General features: G+C 49.5%; 1 pseudogene; it reads right to left on the reverse strand.

Moving 5' to 3' along the window:
* Nucleotides 1–9519: 9519 nt before the first annotated feature.
* Nucleotides 9520–9611, reverse strand: LOC144606956 (U6 spliceosomal RNA; annotated as a pseudogene).
* Nucleotides 9612–9813: the final 202 nt, after the last annotated feature.

Here is a 9813-nt window from a genome sequence, read left to right on the forward strand (position 1 = left end):
CTTCTCTCCAGAGATGCTGCCTGACCCCGTTGAGTTACTCCAGCATTTTGTGTCTATCTTGGGTGTAAACCAACATCGGCAGTTCCTTCCTCAACTAAACCAAGCCTGATTAATGTATAATCAATATCAAAGGGCAATGACCATCAATCAATGATGGAAGTGTGCCATTTCAAAGACAATTTATTTCGAAGGAACCCACACGAGATGCAAGTTGACTGAGTTTCTGTTGAATGTTGGTGCGCCGAAAAATGTCATTCAAATCCAGGCATTAAAACATTCAGTCGTCGGTGCATCAGTGGAAGAAATTTGACTGGAGGTACCATAATTTGACCTGCGTCTAATCCATCTGGACGATTCATACTCAGAGCTGGAGCGTGAGCCTAAAATCTGCTCTAATCCTCGGAAGTTGTGAGCTGAGGTTTACGCAGGCATGTCTTTGGAGTGCAATGAGATGTGATCGATGGCAGATCACCACTGACAGCGTAACAGAGACAGGACATTTACAGACCGCACAGATAAAAAGGCTTTGCACGCGGCTAGTCTCTTTACTTTAATCAGGATTAACCAACAAGAGCTCCCATTAGTTACTGTTCAGCCTTTAAAGAAGGTAATGCTATCTGGGAGGTTTTTTTCCGTGTGATCTGTACATCGGAATGTATTTTAGTAAAAATTTGATTGGAGTCAAAACTGGACACGCAGATTAAAAGATTATTGATTTGAGTCTGATTTTACAGTCCGAGACCATTATGGGATTTTACTGACCTGTGTTAGTCAGGTCCCTTGAACCAGAGAAACATAGAAACATGGAAAATAGGTGCAGGAGGAGGCCATTCAGCCCTTCGAGCCAGCACCACCATTCAATACGATCATGGCTGATCATCTAAAATCAGTGCCCCGTTCCTGCTTTCTCCCCACATCCCTTGATTTTGTTAGCCCCAAGAGCTACATCTAACTCTCTCTTGAAAACATCCAGTGAATTGGCCTCCATTGCCTTCTGTGGCAGAGAATTCCACAGATTCACAACTCTCTGGGTAAAGAAGTTTTTCCTCATCTCAGTCCTAAATGGCCGACCCCTTATTCTTAAACTGTGACCCTGGTTCTGGACTCCCCCAACATGGGGAACATTTTTCCATGGTTGGGTTATTATGTCCTCGGGAGCAATTGGGTTATGAAGTGATACATGGATTAAATGTCTGTAATTTCTACATGGTGAAACCAAAATGCATAAAAATGGCCTTTAATAAAATCTGACAATGTGCACTTTAACCACGTGCGATTTTTTCTATTACAGATCTCAAATTGTGGAGTACAGAGGCAAATAAATAAATCATGGGTCTTTGTCACAAACATTATGGAGGGCACAGTATACACACGGTGGCGCAGCGGTAGAGTTGCTGCCTTACAGCGCTTGCAGCGCCAGAGACCCGGGTTCGATCCCGACTACGGGCGCTGTCTGTACGAAGTTTGTACGTTCTCCCCGTGACCTGCGTGGATTTTCTCCAAGATCTTCGGTTTCCTCCCACACTCCAAAGACGTGCAGGTTTGTAGGTTAATTGGCTGGGTAAATGTAAAATTGTTCCTAGTGTGTGTAGGATAGTGTTAATGTGCGGGGATCGCTGGTCGGCGCGGACTCGGTGGGCCAAAGGGCCTGTTTCCGCGCTGTATCTCTGAACTAAACTAAAATAAACTAGTCCTGGGTAGACACACAATGCTGGAGTAACTCAGCGGGTCAGGCAGCATCTCGGGAGAGAAGGAATGGGTGACGTTTCGGGTCGAGACCATTCCTCACCCATTCCTTCTCTCCCAAGATGCTGCCTGACCCGCTGAGTTACTCCAGCATTGTGTGTCTACCTTCGATTTTAACCAGCATCTGCAGCTTTTTTCCTGAACTGAAGTCCTGTGTTGGTATAATTGACACTGGCTGCCATACGTGAGATGGAAGTCAAATTAGTTGCAGTGTTAATAGGATTAAGGTTTTAGGATTTGATCCAAGATGACTATCTATATAATAGAAGGTATTTATTCACAAAATGCTGGAGTAACTCAGCGGGACAGGCAGCATCTCAGGAGAGATGGAACGGGTGACATTTCAGGTCGAGACCCTTCTTCAGCTTGATGTATAAAATATATATATATAATTGATCTATATAGAAACATAGAAACATAGAAAATAGGTGCAGGAGTAGGCCATTCGGCCCTTCGAGCCTGCACCGCCATTCAATATGATCATGGCTGATCATCCAACTCAGTATCCCGTACCTGCCTTCTCTCCATACCCCCTGATCCCTTTAGCCACAAGGGCCACATCTAACTCTCTCTTAAATATAGCCAATGAACTGGCCTCAACTACCTTCTGTGGTAGAGAATTCCACAGATTCGCCACTCTCTGTGTGAAAATCGAGGCACTTAATGGACTGTTTTTGTGTCAGGTTAGGACTTTTACCTGAATATTGATGGGCAGCACATTGTTAATTTAAATAACAATAAATAGGCTTGGATTGGAGGGCCTGAGCTCCAGGGAGAGGTTGGGTAGGGTGGGACTCTATTCCTTGAAGCGCAGGAGGATGAGGGGTGATCGTAGAGAGGTGCATAAGATCATCAAAGCAGTGCATTGGGTAAATGCACACAATCTTTTGCCCAGGGTTGGGGAATTGAAAACCAGAGGTTTAAGGTGAGGGGTGGGGGGAGGGGCATAGATTTAATGGGAACCTGAGGGGCAACATTTTTTACATAAAAGGTAGTAGGTGTATGGAACAAGCTGCCGAAGGAGGTCGGCGAGCCTGCGTTTGGTCTCACCGATGTAAAGAGGTTGACATCTAGAGCAGCGGATACAATAGATGAGGTTAGAGGAGGTGCAGGTGAACCTCTGTCTCACCTGGAAAGACACCATTAAAAAGTCACCTGGGCAGGTACCTGGATAGGACAGGTTTGGAGGGATATGGGCCAAACGCAGGCAGGTAGGACTAGTGTCGATGGGACATGTTGGTCGGCGCGGGCAAGTTGGGCTGGAGGGCCTGCTTTACACGTTTGTATGAGTCATAGTCATCGAGTCACACACTGTGGTTTCATTTGGCTGGCAATGAAGAACCAGAGGGCATAGGTTTAAACTCTATGACACTAATAAGCGTGCGGCATGGTGGCGCAGCGGTAGAGTTGCTGCATCACAGCGCCAGAGACCCGGGTTCCATCCTCACTCCGGGCGCTGTCTGTGCGGAGTTTGTACGTTCTCCCCGTGACCTGCGTGGTGTTTTCTCCGAGATCTCCGGTTTCCTCCCACACTTTGTAGGTTAATTGGCTTGGTGTAAATGTAAATTGTCTCTAGTGCGTGTAGGATCGCGTTAGCGTGCTGGGGATCGCTGGGCGGCACGGACTCGATGGGCCGAAGGGCCCTGTTTCCCAGCTGTATCTCTAATCCAAACAAAACCAAACTGCACTCAAATCTTTCTCAAAGTAATCGCGTTAGAAGTGAGAAATTGCTTCAGCTGCGAGTCTCGCAACACTGCTGAAATGGAGGCAAGTGTCTTAATTGTCTCCACTCTCAGTTTTAGTAGTATTACCAAGCACTGCAGGGTGTGTTGCCTGCATTCTCCGAGCTGCCTGCGCCTGTTTGATAATCACTTTGGTCGCCCTGATGCACAAATGACTGCCTCTGTATGTTTGTTACCAACTCATTCAATCAACTCCTCCTCCACACCACTGACTGGTGCTTTAATAGGGTAAAAATCCAGCACATCGCTCCGATTCCCAACCTCCCCGCTGCGTTTATGCATAAACCCCCATTACAGCTTCGTGTTCTGTTTGATGTTCTGTGGCAGCATCATTTGTTTCAGCCCTATGATAAATATTGTGGTTAAAAATCTACATTAAACGTTGAACGGCTCTGTCTTCAAGAAGAAAATAATGCAGTCCCTTTGAAGTCGTGATAAAGACCTTGCATCCTTTCATGATAATGGACGGCAACCATTGCCTTAAACATTTGCACCTTTCCAGGTAAGCTAAAGCAAAAGCAGGCAGACCACTGTTGGAAAAACAAGGAACTGCAAGATGCAGGTTTACAACAACAAAAAAACGAAACAAAGGGTGGCACGGTGGCATAGCAGTAGAGCTACTTACTGTCTTACAGCGCCAGAGATCCGGGTTCGATCCCGACTACGGGTGCAGTCTGTACGGAGTTTTTCCCGTTCTCCCCGTGACCTAGGGGCAATTACACCAATCCAATTATGCCTACAAACCTGCATGTCTTTGGAGCGTGGGAGGAAACCGGAGCACCCGGAGAAAACCCACGCAGGCCACGGGGAGAACGTACAAACTCCGTACAGACAGCACCCGTAGTCGGGACCGAACACGGGTCTCTGGCGCTGTGAGGCAGCAACTCTACCGCTGCACCACCCATTCTACAAATAGACTATTTACCTTTTATTCCATCAAATATATGAGAAGCCAGCACATGGAGACGTGGGATTAGGATTACCCCTTGTAATACATTGGAGAAGATTCTGTCTGAAAATGGGAAGGATATTGAGCTATTACTGCAGGAGCGTTCACTAGTGTAACACCCTTATCATCTCAGGGGAAAATCCAGCAACTAAAACGCCGTGGAAGGGTCTCGACCCGAAACGTCACCCGTTCCTTCTCTCCAGAGATGCTGCCTGTCCCGCTGAGTTACTCCAGCTTTTCGTATCTATCCTCGGTTTAAACCAGCATCTCCAGTTCCTTCCTACACATTATCACATGCCAGGCTTTGTCCTGCATCCACTTGTCCTATCCAGCTTTCTCCCCCACCCCTCCCAACTCCAATCAGTCTGAAGAAGTTGGAGTAACTCAGAGCGCCCGGCAATATCTCTGGAGAGCAGGAGACTTGGAGATATTTCGACACGTAATAAATTTGTAAGTTGGCCTCTGAATTTTGAAAGGTGAAGCGTTTGGGGAAAGGGATCCCAAACTGCAAACGGGTTTTACTGATCTTAAATCTACGATGGAACAGGGAGGTCACAACTGGATTTCTAACTGTGTAGGAAGGGATTGCAGATGCAGGTTTACACCGAAGATAGACACAAAACTGGACTGGTCCAGGAACGCTGAGGCCCTGTACAAGAAGGGACAGAGCCGGCTGTACTTTTTAAGGAGGCTCAGCTCCTTCAACGTCTGCAGTGAGATGCTGCAGATATTCTACCAGTCGGTGGTAGCCAGTGCCATCTTCTTCTCTGCCGTACGCCGGGGCAGCAGGGCGAAGGCCGCGGACACCAACAGGATCAACAAACCCATCAGGATGGCCGGCTCCGACCTGGGGTGAGTTGGATTCACGGGAGGTCAAGTCAAGTCAAGTCAATTTTATTTGTATAGCACATTTAAAAACAACCCGCGTTGACCAAAGTGCTGTACATCTGATTAGGTTCCAATGGGAAAAAAATGAAACGTACAGTAGCACGCAAACAGTTCACAGCGCCTCCTCAATGAGCCTCAAACGCTAGGGAGTAGAAATAGGTTTTGAGCCTGGACTTAAAGGAGTCGATGGAGGGGGCAGTTCTGATGGGGAGAGGGATGCTGTTCCACAGTCTAGGAGCTGCAACCGCAAAAGCGCGGTCACCTCTGAGCTTAAGCCTAGACCGCGGGATAGTGAGTAGCCCCAAGTCGGCCGACCTGAGGGACCTGGAGTTAGAGAGGGGGGTTAGAAGATTTTTGATGTAGGGGGGGGAGTGTCCATTTAGGGCTTTATACGTGAATAGGAGGAGCTTGAAGTTGATTCTGTACCGTACAGGGAGCCAGTGGAGAGAGGCCAGAATCGGGGTGATGTGGTCCCTTTTACGGGTACCCGTCAGGAGTCTCGCTGCGGCGTTTTGGACCAGTTGCAGGCGGGACAGGGAAGATTGGCTGATCCCAGTGTATAGGGAGTTGGAGAGAAGGTGGTCTTGGAGGGGTGGTGGTCTTGGAGGGGAGGGCGCTCCTCAAACTGAGGAGCATCATGGACAATACAGCTCACCCCCCTCAGTGACACACTGGTCAACCTGAGGAGCACTTTCAGCAACAGACTGGTCCCACCACAGAACGCCACAGGAGATCCTTCTTCCCTATGGCTACCAAACTGTCCAACTCCTCCCCCTTCTGTCCTGGCGTACACCGAGGCTGTCTCTCCCCCCCCCCCCCCTCCCCAAATCTTTGCACATTCCCAATCATTTCCACTCGTCACTTTTATGTTATGATTCATGTGTCTCGTGTTTCATGACAGCTGGCAGATCAATTTCCCTCCTGGGATAAATAAAGGTCTATCGTTTTGTATCGTAAAATGCCGGAGTAACTCAGCGGGACAGGCAGCATCTCTGGAGAGAAGGAACGGGTGACGTTTCGGGTCGAGACCCTTCCTCAGACTGAGAGTCAGGGGAGAGAGAGACTAGTGATATGGAAGGGTAATGTGTGAAAACGACAGATCAAAGCAGGCGATGATTAAGGAAATGTAGAAGGGTTCATTGTTGGCTGAGGAGGTGACAACGAGGCACACAATCAGGAATCTGAAGAAGGGTCTCGACCCGAATCCTCACCCATTCCTTCTCTCCCGAGATGCTGCCTGACCTGCTGAGTTACTCCAGCATTTTGTGAATAAATCAATCAGCAGGACGGTGAAAATAGTCGGAGAACTTGGGTGGGGGAGGGACGGAGAGAGAGGGGAATGCAAGGGCTACTTGAAGTTAGAGAAGTCAATGTTCGTACCGCTGGGGTGTAAAGCTGGGTTCTAACGGGTTCTAAATCCTTTATTCAAGTTAACATAGATTTGAAAAGGAATCGAGCCTCCTGTCCGAGGTGTTTACAAACTCACTGGGCCTGTACTCGCTGGGGTTTGGAAGGATAAGGGGGGGGTTCTCATTGAAACGTACCGAATAGGGAAAGGCCTGGATAGAGTGGATGTAGAGAGAACATTCCCACTGGCGGGAGAGTCTAGGATCAGAGAGCACAGCCTCAGAATGAAAAGACATACCTGCAAATGGGAGATGAGGAGGAATTTCTTTACCAGAAGGTGGTGAATCTGTGGAATTCATTGTCACAGACGCCAGTGGAGGCCCAGTCATTGGGGATTTTTACAACAGAGATGGATAAGTCCTGAAGAAGGGTCCCGACCCGAAACGCTACCTATCCTTTTTCTCCAAAGATGCTGCCTGACCCGCTGAGTAACTCCGGCACTTTGTGTCTATCTTCGGTGTCATCGAGTCATGAGGTCTTACAGCTTGGAAACAGGCCCTTCGGTCCACTTTGCCCACATATCCCATCTACACTAGTCCCACCTGCCTGCATTTGGCCCATATCCCTATAAACCTGTCCTGTCCATGTACCTCCCAAACCAGTCTGAAGAAGGGTCTCTACCCAAAACGCCACCCATTCCTTCTCTCCAGAGATGCTGCCTGACCCGCTGAGATTCTCCAGCATTTTGTGTCTATCTTCGCTAGGGGTTGCCAACTATCTCACTCCCAAATAAGGGACAAGGTGACGTCACCGCCCCACGTGACCTCATCCAGCCAGCGGCCACGTGCTCCTGCTCCACCAATGGAGGCCGGGAGACAGGTTGCTAAGCAACCTCCATTAGGCGACGCCCGTGCCTCCGGGCCTACAGTGTCCGGGCCTACACTGTCCGGATGTATACTGTTCGGACCTACTGTATCCGAACCCAAATTGTCCGGATGTACACTGTTCGGACCTACAGTGTCCGGACCTACAGCGTCCGGGCCTACAGCTTCCGGGCCTACAGCGTCCGGGCCTAAACTGTTCGGACCTACAGTGTCCGGGCCTACAGTGTCCGGACCTACAGCGTCCGGGCCTACTGCGTCCAGACTTACAGCATCCGGGCCTACAGCGTCCGGGCCTACAGTGTCCGGGCCTACACTGTTCGGACCTACAGTGTCCGGGCCTACAGTGTCCGGACCTACAGCGTCCGGGCCTACAGTGTCCGGGCCTACAGTGTCCGGGCCTACAGTGTCCGGACCTACAGCGTCCGAGCCTACAGCGTCCGGGCCTACAGTGTCCGGACCTACACTGTTCGGTCCTACAGTGTCCGGACCTACAGTGTCCGGGCCTACAGTGTCCGGACCTACAGCGTCCGGGCCTACAGCGTCCGAGCCTACAGCGTCCGGACCTACAGTGTCCGGGCCTACAGCGTCCGGGCCTACAGTGTCCGGGCCTACAGCGTCCGAGCCTACAGCGTCCGGACCTACAGCGTCCGGGCCTACAGCGTCCGAGCCTACAGCGTCCGGACCTACAGTGTCCGGACCTACAGCGTCCGAGCCTACAGTGTCCGGAACTACACTCTTCGGACCTACAGTGACCGGGCCTACACTGTCCGGACCTACAGCGTCTGAGCCTACAGCGTCTGGGCCTTCAGCGTCCGGGCCTACAGTGCCCCCCGAGCCTAATACAGGACAAGGGCAGTAACGTACGGGACAATCCAATTTAGCCCATTGTACGGGATGTCCAGGCTAATACAGGACAGTTGGCAACCCGAATCTTCGGTGTAAACCAGGCATCTGCAGTTCCTTCCTGAGCATAAATGAAGAGAGACGACCCGTCCGAGTGAATTCCTCATAAATCTGGGAAATATTACAAGTAAAATACTAATTATCAGCTTATGAATGTGTTGGTATAATCACAGCAGTCTGTAGTGTTGTACAGATCAGTAAGATGGATGCATCGAGATTGCCCAATGCACCAGGAGTCCAAATGAGTGCGGAATATTGTAGATGGTGGGCAGATCTTTAAGCAACGTTTCCTCTGGGCTTCCAACCCAGATTGATTAAGTGCTGGCGATTTGCACATAGCTTCTGCAGCTGCATGCAAGCAAATTGAATAGTGAGAGCCTTTATCCCCACCCTCTCCTGTCCTTAATGAGTACTGTTTGCCATTCACTTCTCGATTGTATATCTGGAGTTCAGGCTGGCAGCGAAGCTCACTCCAATTGAACGCATAAAGTAATTAATCGCTCACTCTAAGTGCTTCTAATAACGTTATTGCCAACGCTGGGTAATGAGTCAAGATTTCAAGTGTCAGGAAAGATATACGAGAGCTTTCGTAGCACCTTACAAACTTCCAAAAAGCCAGTGAGGGTAGTTTAGTTTAGTTTAGTTTAGTTTAGTTTAGTTTCGAGATACAGCGCGGAAACTGGCCCTTCAGATTACCGAGTCCGCGCCGATCAGCGATCCCACACACTAACACTATCCCACACACACTAGTATAAGAAAATAACTGCAGATGCTGGTCAGTCTGAAGAAGGGTCTCGACCCGAAACGTCACCCATTCCTTCTCTCCTGAGATGCTGCCTGACCTGCTGAGTTACACCAGCATTTTGTGAATAAATACCCACACACACCAGGGTCAGTTTGCACTATGGAGTGTGGGAGGAAACCGAAGATCTCAGAGAAAACCCAGGCAGGTCACGGGGAGAACGTACAAACTCCGTACAGACAGCGCCCACGGTCAGGATCGAACCCGGGTCTGGCGCTGTGAGGCAGCAACTCTACCGCTGCGCCACCGTGCCGCCCTATAACGATTCACGAATTTGCATCTTTGCGCAGGGGCCACGCTAATCTTCTCTGTGTCGTTCCAACTTTAGTATACCTGCTGCCAAAGTCTAATCTCTGGGGTGGTCACGGCAGCTGACAATTTAGTTTAGTTGTGGGGTATCTCAGCGAGTCAGGCAGCATCTCTGGAGAGCACGTTTGGGGCTGGGATCCATCTTCAGACTGGTTGTTGTGTAATAGGGGGCAGAAAGCTGGATACTTCTACTGAACTGTGTGCAAAAATGAAGTTCACTGTACCTCGCTACATGACACAAAT

Source organism: Rhinoraja longicauda, chromosome 27, assembly GCF_053455715.1.
Source record: "Rhinoraja longicauda isolate Sanriku21f chromosome 27, sRhiLon1.1, whole genome shotgun sequence".
In the NCBI taxonomy this organism is placed as follows: domain Eukaryota; kingdom Metazoa; phylum Chordata; class Chondrichthyes; order Rajiformes; family Arhynchobatidae; genus Rhinoraja; species Rhinoraja longicauda.